An 11,286-nucleotide genomic window follows, 5' to 3' on the forward strand; every position below is an offset into this window, starting at 1 on the left:
GCCCAAAGGGGCGCCTCAGCACAGGGGGCGGGTCTTCGCCGCCGCCGCCGGCCTCCATCTTGGGCCGCTCCGGCAGTGACGCCAGGGCGGGGGCGGGAAGCGCGGCGGCCGTTACGGCCGTTGGCGTGAGGGGCGGCGACCCCCTGTGTGGGGTCGGAGGGAGGCGGCGGGAGGGCGGGCGGCCGCAGGGCCTCCTCCGGGGTTCGGCTGTCGCTGGTCGTAGCCTTGCCAAGCCCGTGGTCGGTCGGAAAGCGAGTCCGAGCGGCTGGTCCCCGCGGCGGTGCCCGGGTGCCGGGGCGGGAGCGGGGGGGGGCAGAGCGCTGGGCGCTGCTGGAGCACGGCTGCCGCAAAGGATCGCCCGGGTAATGGCCCAGTAATATATTATAAATCAACAGGATCGTAAATCGCACTAATCCCCGTTGGAAGTCGTGAACAGTGTGATGTAAATCCGAGTGCCGGAGTGAGGACTGTTTCATCAAAATAATTAAGAAAAACGGGAACACTGGGTGCATATAAATGCTTTGCTCCTCACATTTTGCTGCCCAGATGCTCTTGAGGACAGATGTTAGGAAAATCTCACCTTTCGTAACACAGAGCAGTGGTTTAGATGGGATAGGAGTCAAATAACAAGGCTCTCGAGAGGTTTCAAGACCCATAGGAATCCTGTAATACTGGATACTGCAACTCTTAACTGAAAATAATAACCATATTTACAAGACAAACTAGCTAAAAGTTAAATTAATAAAATTGGTAAATAGACTGTTTCAGCTCTGTAGCTGAATTCTGCATAACTAGATAAAAAGTCACGTCAGCACATTTCTGCAAACAAAACCTTGAGACTTGCTAGATTAGTATTGCTTTCTTGTTTATTCACGTGGACAAACTCAAAACTACTAAATTATATTGACAGATTCATCTTAGGTCTGGTCGTTGTAAAAATGCTGTGAATATATATACTGTATCTTTTGGGGTGTGCTCATTGAATAAGTAACATGGCTTTTAAAATTGAAATTTGTTTCTAATAGTAATGATGTATTAGGCTAATTAGATGATACGTGTAGTACTTACCAATCCTGTGGATTCTTGGACAAAATCATGTATGGCATAATGTTCCTACCGAGGCAAAAATCCCATTGACTACAGAATGGAAGTACCTGTCCCATATGGCACCTGATTTTCTTTATGGTGTAATTAAATGTAGAAGTATTCAATAAAAGCTCAGATTATTATGTGGTAGATTGAAGAAAAGGAATAATTTCAGTATGTGGGCTTTACTTACCAAAATCAAATTTATAGTCCTTCTAGTTACAGGTAGATTAAAGTTCAAAACCCAAACATTTAATAACCTGATTATACTTTTCCTTTTAGAAGGCAATCTGAGTATTTGCATGAAAACAGTGAGTATGAGAAATATGTCAAATTTTCACTTACCATGTGTAGTCTTTGCATATTGTGTGGCATTTATCAACATAAATCTTTGCAGATACTTCCTCTGTAGTTTTATGTTGAGAAAACAGGAAAAGCAAAAAGAATGGAATATAGGCTGCAGATAAATAATTATGTATTTTATCAGTAAACCTTAAAATATGTCAGGTCATCCTAAGGGTAGAAACTAATTGGTAGAAGCTAATCAGGGTACAAGCTAGACTTGATCTGAACTGCACTGTTTTTAAGCAGTTCTAAACCTGTTGAGTAACTAATGCCCTTTGAAATGAGTGGAAAAAAACTGGGGTAAGTCTTAATAAAATAATAGATCTTCTGCATATATAGTCTAATTCATACAGTGTTATAGCAGGTTTAACTCAGTAGACGTACATCAGTTTAACTAGTGTAATGATGAACCCTAAAAGTACATAAGACTAAGTTTTTTCAATTTATTTAATTATCACCACTTTTTCTTACATTTGGTTTCAGTTGTAGCTGCTGAAGTAATGGAGAATTTGACTTAATCAGTGCATTCTACCATTAGAAGAAAAACAGCACTGGCTCTTCATTTGTCATGTAACCTGATATGTAGATACACTGTGTTGTATAATCTACCTGGATATGTTATCTTTTCACAAAGGGGCTGCTAACAATAATTTATCAGGAAAAAATGACTATGTTTTCCTAAATATCCTATCGTCTGTTTTATAGATGAGTGAGGTTCTAGAGACAAGGAAAGCAAGGGTTCTGGTTATTCTTTATTACTGTGCATTGAGTTTTGAGTAAATTCAGCCTAAAAGATACAAGAATGGAACAATTTTATTTTTTTTTTTCTCTGCAGAAAGCCGGGCCTTCATTTACATCTAAATTTCATGTGAGCAATGTCATAGTGAGTAGAAATTGTTTTCCCAGCCTTAGAACATGTGTCGTGTAAGGGCCAACCACATCATAGTCCTTAGTGACTGGTGATTATTTTTTATTTAGTTCGGTTGAGTATTTTGAAGTTAACAGCTCGTGGGAGCCTCTGAGCTCTGCTTTCTTAGCGATGAAATAGAGGTTTCTTTGTTTTATTTCCTTTGAGTGAAATGATTACCTCAGCCTTCACTTCTATGCTAGTGATTCAAATAAGAAACAAAGGAAATCTTCTTGTACTTTCTTTGCAAAAGCTATTCATAGGAAATATCTTTGATTTAAACATAGCAATTAAATAAATATGTATGCTTGAAAAGGTTAAGATCTGTTAGTGTTACTAAACTGAAGACTCCTGTTTACCTACAGAGTAGGTATTGTGCAAAGAGCTGAAATAAGAGCTTCCTTTCCCTGACTCACTATTGACCTTAACCTAGACCATGTTCAGTGTTTGTAGAGCTGAGATGTTTTCTGTGATCTTTTCACAGAGCTTCTCTGATTCAGAAATTATTAATCCGTTAAAGAGTAGATAACGATCAGGAGCTGAACGGAGACTGTTACAAAATGAACAACATAATTAAAGCATCTAAACAACGGGCCTGCTATGGGTAGTTAATTCTTGCAAGTAAAAGTTTAATCCCTGCAGAAATGTTAGGAAGTATTTTAAAATGTGGTACTTGATCTGATAAATTTAGTTAACAGTCTGTGAAAGGAATTGTGAATTTGAAGATTCTGTGAAGGAAATGTACAAAGGGTACAGTTTGCAGTGTTTTTTGTTAAATGTATTTCTGGTCTCTTGCATAAAGTGAATTCTTCCCACATTTTCAGAAAGTAGCTTCAGCAACTTCATGCTCTTTTCTTTTAAATAAGAAAGAATGCTTTGTAAGTTATTTGAATGTGTTTAAATATTCAGGTTTTGCAGTAGCAAATGAAAGGTGAAATTTGCAATCTAATTGGATATTTTAAAAATAATTTTCATGTTGCTTGCTGAGTATTTGCTATTTACTGATTAGTTGTTTTTATGTTGATTACAGGTAACTCTTAATGACACACACAAGTGGTAGCTTTTTACATTCCTTGACTGGGTACATCTAAATTTTAGAATTAGACTTCCCAGTTAAATTCTTACTTCTAGAAAGTCAAATTAGTTTTCTAGTATTCTAGCAAATATTCGTAACTTTTTCCCCATGACAGAAGTCAATAGCTAAATGAGCCCAAATGTAGTCTGTTCACAAAAGACCTGACTGGAATTTTCTTCATTTCTTATCTAAGTAGGGCTGGCTCCTCTCTCCATATGTTCATTTTTAGCTGAAGGAGGTTGGCTACAGTGTATGCATATTCTTCATTTTGAGAAGTAATTGTGCAATATACTCTGTGCTTTCTGTTCATGAACTAAGAAATACTAAAGTGAGTAGTAATCTGCTGCTTATCTTCCACTGTAAGGAGTAAGAGGGGATGGGTAGAGGTTGTCAATCCTTTCCAAATGTTGTTCTTGGAGTAAAGCATTGCATATCCTCTCGTACACTGAGTGAAAAAGTAAATGCATTGTCTCCGTCATCCAGGTAAGAAAAAAGACTTCAAATAGTACTACAGTTCTCTTGCTTTCATCTAGCATTCCTTTAATTATTTTAAATTCAGTACAATGGAAAAAAATCACCAAAGGACTTAAAAGCACTTGGTATGAATAACTTAATGCAAATCTGAAAAACAACTGAAGGTTAAAAATCAACTCTGAATGTGGTACGTATACAAACTATTGAACTCAAGTTGAATTCTCATGTGAGTATTAAATTACAGTGCAGCCCTGAATTCACCCTTTAGGAAGGAAACAATACATATAATAGTGTGTTTGATACCAAGAATGCACTATATATAAGCATGCAAGCATTTGAACTTCATGAAGGAAAAGAAAGCAGAAAATATAAAGGCAGTTAAAAAGGTGAAGAGGGCATCTAAGAGAACAGAAAAAGAGCGCATCACATAATGTCATCTGACTTATCTAGGTATGTTATTCTTCACCTTCAAGGTTGTCTGCAAATTACAAAGCTGGTCCAGAACATTACTTTAATCTGAAGTATCTATTTGATGGGACACCATTTCAACACCCTCAGTTGTGCTGATTAAAAATGTTAGGTAGTGTCAATGTTTGACTCTTGCCTTTTGTTATAATAGGCATTAAGAATATAAAATGAGAAGACTGTTCATTACAGCTTGGATCCTCAAACGTGTAAACAAAACCCATGAAATAAATCTGGATAAACCATTCTCCTAGAAGTTGCTAAGCAAATCTTCCTACTCTCTCTCCTAAATAATTTCTTGAGTTTAGTTTCACTTAACTATGCGTACTTTCTTAGGGAGTACAATGGCTCTCAAAATGTTTTCCTAAGACTGCAGTTTAATGATACAAAGCCCTTGGCAGCAATACTCCAGCTATAATTGTTCTTGACTACTGAGTCCCTAGTAGTGGTATATAATACCGCTCAGTTTGAGGATTTGATCTGGTTTTAAAAGTCTGAAAAAAAGGCAGGGGGTGGCGGAGAGGCAAAAGCAAATGGCCAGATGTGGGTGGGTGGGAAAGGGAACACTTGGGAATTACTGAAACTGATTTCCTCACTGAGGAAGAACTCTGTGCAACCACGCATCTGTAACAATATGACAAGAATTTCATACCTAGGGCATTTAGGAACATCCTGAAGTTTGGGGGGGTTTTTTTTGGAATAATGAAGATCACAGATCTAATTCACGCAGGAAAGACTATCAATTGTGGGAATGAGCATTCAAGTTTATTATTCATCGAACATTTGCTCTACAGGAGTATTGCTCTTTTTAGGCATGACACTTTATTTCTGAATTGATAGAGGTTAGCATTTTTTTAGGCTGTGGTAGCATATTAACTATTGTTTTGGAGATGGTCTAGTGTCCCCACTGCCTGTGATTTGACTGCTGTAACGAAGCAGGGACAAAAAGCTGCTTGGGCACGTGGACCTCACTGTTACAAGATTAGAAAGTACAGATAATTTTCATAATGTGTTCAACATAGGAGCATCTCACTGATGTATATAGTGTGGAATTCAGCTCATGCTGTTTGCCTGCATAATCTTTCTGTGGAGTCCTGAAAAAAATAAACATGAAACAAAGGTCTTACACACTTCATTCAGGTTTATAAGCAGGTTTTCTTTACCATCGTCCTTGACAGTCCATTACTGCTTATGTATCCTGTATGGTCAATTTTTCATATATTTTGATCTGGTATTGTAATTGGATGACAGAGTTAGAGGGAACACTAACAGAGTGCTATACTGTCAGAGAGAGAAAGGAAGAGAGAAAGATGTTTGCTGGTATGAAAACTAAATTCAGCAATACCTCGATTTGAAATTTTAGCTGGAGGATGGTTGTACAATTCCTGTTCCCATTTTGGCTAATCTGCTTAACGTGAACAGGTCTTTAAGAACATAGACTGAGTTAATATTTTTTCTTCGTATAGAAAACTTATCCAATGCTAACCTCTGAAACCACTTAAGTTCTGAAAGTTCACCAAAAAAGCTGAACTTTCAAAGATAGGTGAGACAGAATTGTAGCAGCAAGAAAGGAAGAGGAAACATACTTCATGGTGTAAGACAAGGAAACCGTAGGAACAAACAGTCCATAAAATGTCTGTAAATTGTAAAATGGATAGATGGGGGAAAAGAAAAATCAATAAAGTGCTCTAAGCCTAAGAGATGTTTGTACAATTCAGTAAAAGCTTTTATACTGGCAATTGATTTAGAAGTGCAAGGCAGAAATGCAGGCAAAAAGTATTGGCTTCAGTAAGTGAAGCACTTGCTTTAACAGTAAGAAAGAAAAGTCTAGGAGAAAATTCTGGTCCTGTATCATCCATGAAAAACATTATCTTTTGTCATGCATGGATACTATACAGGGTCAATTGCTGTGTATTCCTCCTTGAATTCCTTCTCATCATCAAGAATCAAAGGCCATCTGAAAAAGAGATGGCCTCGAAATGTCTTGATTTCAGAAAATCAACTGTATAAAAGTGCACTTCATGCTTTGTATTTATATATTAAAGGCTGGATTGCGAGAGTTCGTTACATGGCTACTGCAAAGAACAGAACGAAGGAGTGAAAATCACAGGTTTTGAGCCATCTGCAATGCAGGTGAAATTCTGGTGTTATTTTTCATTCAGTTCGTCACTTAAATGAGATGTAGTGACCTGAATACTTTCAGATGGATTTCATGGTGCGTGAGTGGAAGATCTCAGTATGTTTAAAAGCACCTTTTTTCTAATAAAACAAATACATGTGAGAGTTGAGCTTGACTCTGTAATTAGGCCTCATTTAGGATTTTGATACTAATTCAGTAGTAATGCATTCCACCTAAAAGTTTGAGAATAATAGTTTAATGGGTACGCATACAGAGACACAATTTCTGTTTTTCTTTACTTTCAAGTCATTTCAGGAACTACAAAACTACTTATGTAGGAAGTCAGTTATTTTACTTCTGCTGTAACTCAGATACAGAGTTGAGTAGCAAAGGGCAGTTTCTATGCAAAAGATCTAATGAGAAAGGCAAAACAGTCTGTTTGAAGACTGGACAATTCTAAGTCTTCTAGAATAAATTTAGAAGGGAAGGATAAATAAAAAATAAGGTGAAGATGTGTTTGAGAAAGGACTAAACTCTGTGATCTGCAGTCTTGCAGAAAAAAAGTCCAATCTAAGTAAAATTTTGAAGATTTTTCAGCCCTTACCCTGTGAGAGTGTAAAAGCATGAGAATACAGGTGTAAAAGGAATTTTATCTCAAGTGCAAAGAAAAGCAGTAGGTTACAGGTGCAAAAGGAATTCGTATCTTAACAAATGCAAAGAAAAGTTACTACTAAAACTTCCTCTAGTCCAAGTGAAATTTAGAATTCAATATAAAATAACACTTCCTGTAAAAGTACTAATGGGAAACACGATATGCTGCTTTTCTTGGCTGACAGAGCAGAAAAGAAAGTTAGAGGACTTGTTTTTTCTTAAAGGCTAAATAAGGAGAAGAAAGGGATAAATGTTGAATATATTAACTGAGATATCTTGTAACCTGTGAATACAGCTTAATGGATAGAACAATATGCCTTTTTTTGCTTATCTTGCACAAAAAGTTTAATATTTGCTCTCTTCTTTCCTTAATAAGGGTGAGTGTTACAGCTTTAAAAGTTTCTGAATGAAATCATGTATTGGGTCTCTGTATCCTGTGGTCATCAGCTATAAGCCACTACTCATGTCGGGATCTGACTACATTGTACTGATGCAATTGGATTATAGCACCAGGTGGGAGGATTGGTTTTCACTGGGAGAAGGAAGAATGAACTACTCTAATGCACCGGTACAGTGGAGGGCTGAGCACAACAAATAAGTAGCCGTCCTTTGAAGCTTTTTTGTTTCAGTGATTAAACTCCCTGCTTAAATGCTTATGCTATACTCATAAAGAAAGCCACTAGCTTTAAACAATTTTCTAATTTACAATACTTCTTCCTTCCCCACCCTGCCACCAAGACATTCAAGTTCTAAGACACTATTTTAGAACAGAAATTTTCAACAATAAGGCATATTTTATTATGAAGATACCTTCTGCTGTTCCGAAAGTCAATAAAACAAAGATTCTGGAACATTTCGTCATGCTATGTTACTATTATCTTATGGTTTCTCATAAATTTATTGTGACTGTTGACATTAACAATGACTGCTAAACATATAATTTGTGGGAAAAAAAAATTCTGCATGATTTTGTTAATTTGTGTTAAATGCTAAGTGAAGCTTTATACAAGCATACTCTTGCACTAATTTTTCAGTATCCTGACCCATGTTACAACAAAAAAATTTCCTGTGGTTACAGTAGTGAATGAATACTGGAAAACTGTAAATTGTTAACATTAATTTTATCTGTTTTCACATCTCAATTTGAAACAGAACAAGTGTAAAATATGTAGTTGCAAAGTAAATATTTAATATTATGACTTTTTTTATACTGTAACACTTAAATACCCAGCTCTTGCTAGTAAAATCAGAACTCTATTTATATTCTCATTTATTGAGATCTATCTGTACAAACTATATTAAAATACTAGCCTTAATGGCATAAAGTAATGCAATTAAACTAGGAAATGCACAAAATAGAATTCACACTTGTGCTACCTTATCTCTTTTTTTAAGTTGCATGTTTTACAGTGCTTTTCTGCTTCTGCAGAAGTTTGGAAGGACTCCCTCTCTCTCCTCAGAATCTAGGATGGCAGCTGCAAGGTAATAAAGTCCCTTTCTGAATATTAATGTTGGTTGATTGCAAGTGAGAAAAACAAGAAAAAGCATATGTCCATCAGCTGCAGGCTTCTGCCACACTGCAGAATCAACATTAAGCAATGCCCCTTTGTCCTGAAAGCACAGGAGAAAAAAAAAAAGTGGGAAAGGTGATGATGTTTTAAAAATACCTGGTTTAAAGAACTTGAGATGCTGCAGGTCATCAGGTTTTTTGTTTAATGTGCAAAGACTTAAGTCTTATTTTAATGACCTGCATAATACTGATGTTATCTGAACTGCACAGCAATTCATATACCAAAAGATAAGAACTGTTAGAATCAGAAAGATATCAGAGTAAAAAATGGAAGTGTAAGCCAGTCATTTTGATTTTGAGGGTCTGCAACAGATCAGTGATCTCAGGTTTGCTGTTGGGTTTGGTTTTGGTTTAATGATATGACTGCGGTATGTGCTAAATTTTGCCAGATTTTCCCATGTACACAACTGAACTCATTACTCAGATGTGTTTTTGATGGCTTCACGACCAAATGGTACAAAAAGTGAACTCAGTGGTTCAGTAGATAAAGTCCTCTATAGCAACACAAACTCAGTACACTGGCATGCTATTAAAAGAAACTCCAATACCATAGCTGTTCTGTCAAATAAAAGGATGACATAAAGGGCTACATGGTAGTCATGACATTCTTTTAAATATTCTGTACTATATATAGTGTGCTTGATGAAGGCACCCGCAACTTTCCTGTCTGTGCATAACCCTGATTGATTGACTTTGCTGCTGAGAACCTAGATCAAAGATGACGAACTTTCTGGTTCATTATGTGGCTGCTGTCAAATGTATTTAAAACGTCAGTTGTGGATCATGTCAGCTAAATTTCCATGGGCATCAAACTTGGCATCAAGGGCAACTGCTTGCAGTAGTCGATTTTGATGATCAAAGATAGATCAAAGGGAGGGATGATGGTCACGCAATCAGCATATGCACAACACCCAGAACCACTGCAATTACTGTGAGCTAGATCTTCCTTCTTCAAATACATGCATGCACAGATGGATGTCAGTCCTGTCGTCATTTGTTTTTGAAAGTGAGAGACCCCAAAGTCACTCAATTGAGGACTTAAGAGTTGTTCAATCAAATTAATCACCTGACCTAGAAGCTGGGATCAGATAATAATGCTTAATGAACATATTAATTAAACTACAAGCAGGTGCTCGGCAAGTTTCCACATTACCACTGAGAGTTGTGCCTTGCTGTTCTCTTATACCATCTGGAATAATAATTTTAAAATAATACACGCTCTCTGAATGCAATCAGGTAAATTGATACTGTTGCCTGCTTGCATTTGGTAAATCTTAAGGTAGTACACCCTCCCCCTAACTTAAAAACAAAAGAGCATCCAAGGTATGGTAACTTCATTGCAACAGATCCATAGGATTTAAAAAAAACACTGGTAAATATGCTGATTAATCACCAAATAGAAATTAGATAGAAATTACTGTTTTTCTGTCTTCATGAAATATTCTGGTCTGCAAGGGATTATGGCTCCCTCTGAAACAATTACCACTAAATTGGTAGTTTTAAAGAACAGGGTAACTTCAATCTGATCGAGACATCATTAGCTGCAAGGAGTAAATTAAAGCTGAATTCTGTTGCAAGTGGAAAAGCCAATTTCAGTCCTCTGAGGAATCTATTAATCGTCTAATGAAAAAAACCCACAGAGGTCGTCTTTTGTTTTTTTTACTGGAGAGCTGCATGTCAATAATGCAACTATACATGGACTTCAGTAGCACTTGAAGTCATCAGTAATTAGAGGCATAGACTCATCCACCATACTACAGTACTTCCAGGAACTTCAGAAAGAAAAATATACCTACAAAGCATATTGCTCCCCTCGACCCTTCTTTCTGCCAACAGACTAGGAAAAGGTAATACTACTATAATGACGTATAATGAGGTAATACTACTGTAATTGTAACAGGACTTACTCACAGTAGACTCCCACTAGTGACCATCAATAAAGAGGCATTAATTTGATCCACGTCTGCCAAATCATTAGGAAAAACCTGAATGGCAGCTGGTGCTGCTTTGCCCTTTACACAGAGAGGGGAAGAATAAGATGCAAAAGTCACGTTTACTACCCCACGTAGGTACTACTAGCACAACCATGGCAATGCACAGGGGAAGTCAGGCATTTGAACCATTAAGAATCACAAGTTACTGCAGGAAAAAATGCCAAGGTCAAATCCTACTCAGCTCATCTGCATACTGTTGGTTTGCTACAGTATTATTCTGTATTTTCAGCTTTAAACCGATGCGTCATGTTTCTCAACATTTAGTCTGCTGCTTTGCTTTGTTCAGTGATCACTGAAGTAAACCCTGAGCATCAGACACCAGAACTCTGCAATGACAGGAAGGAAGTAAGTATCTGGTTATGTTAGACTGAATAAAAAGAACTGTTGCACAACTTCAGAGGTTCTTTTAGACTCTTGTTTCCATCTGATATAGATCAGCTTCTTTGTCTGTAGATTAGAAAATGCTGATGCTTTTCATGAGCAGAAACTGTCATTCCCCCAAGCTGTAAAAGATAACTTGCAACACTCCAAAGTAAGAATTTGCTGTGAAAATTTACTTTTAAATGCATACCAGAAACAATCCAAACTGCCCTTACCAGT

The sequence above is a fragment of the Haliaeetus leucocephalus genome, unplaced genomic scaffold, assembly GCF_000737465.1.
Source record: "Haliaeetus leucocephalus isolate CR32 unplaced genomic scaffold, Haliaeetus_leucocephalus-4.0 Scaffold906, whole genome shotgun sequence".
Taxonomy (NCBI): Eukaryota; Metazoa; Chordata; class Aves; order Accipitriformes; family Accipitridae; genus Haliaeetus; species Haliaeetus leucocephalus.